Below are 463 nucleotides of genomic sequence, written 5' to 3' on the forward strand. Positions count from 1 at the left end.
ATTCCCTCACTGCTTTACACGTACAATTCTAAGACCAATCTTAATTCTTACAGGACCATATGCAGAGGATCGAGTGTCGGGAAGAAGAAAACATCTGGAAGTAGATCGATAATACAAGCTTTATTCTCTCATTACTTATACGTACAATTCTAAGACCGTTTTTAATTTTTACAGAAGCATATGCAAAGGATCTGGTGTCGGGAAAGAGGAATAATGAATCAACACCTGTAAGTATGTCGATAATACAATCTTTATTCTCTCACTGCTTAATACGCACAATTTTAAAACCGTCTTTTATCCTTTACAGAGTTATTTTTACAGCGGCATGTGCGGAGGATCCAATGTTAGGAAGGAACAATAATGAATCAATACCTGTAAGTCTGTCGATAATACAAGCTTTATTCTCTCATTACTTATACGTACAATTCTAAGACCGTTTTTAATTTTTACAGAAGCATATGCA

The 463-nt window shown here is 35.0% G+C and overlaps 1 long non-coding RNA gene across 2 annotated transcripts; it reads left to right on the forward strand.

Moving 5' to 3' along the window:
* Positions 1-13: 13 nt before the first annotated feature.
* LOC108629319 (uncharacterized) lies at positions 14-463 on the forward strand. 2 transcript variants are annotated; one of them, XR_001916839.2, is made up of 4 exons: positions 54-100; positions 175-227; positions 308-374; positions 453-463. It is a non-coding gene; the product is annotated as an uncharacterized LOC108629319 (long non-coding RNA). The 2 variants fall into 2 exon arrangements; XR_003389695.1 differs by having other exon boundaries at positions 14-227.

This window comes from Ceratina calcarata, unplaced genomic scaffold (genome assembly GCF_001652005.2).
Source record: "Ceratina calcarata isolate Rehan_Ccalc_2016 unplaced genomic scaffold, ASM165200v1 scaffold566.2, whole genome shotgun sequence".
NCBI classification, from domain to species: domain Eukaryota; kingdom Metazoa; phylum Arthropoda; class Insecta; order Hymenoptera; family Apidae; genus Ceratina; species Ceratina calcarata.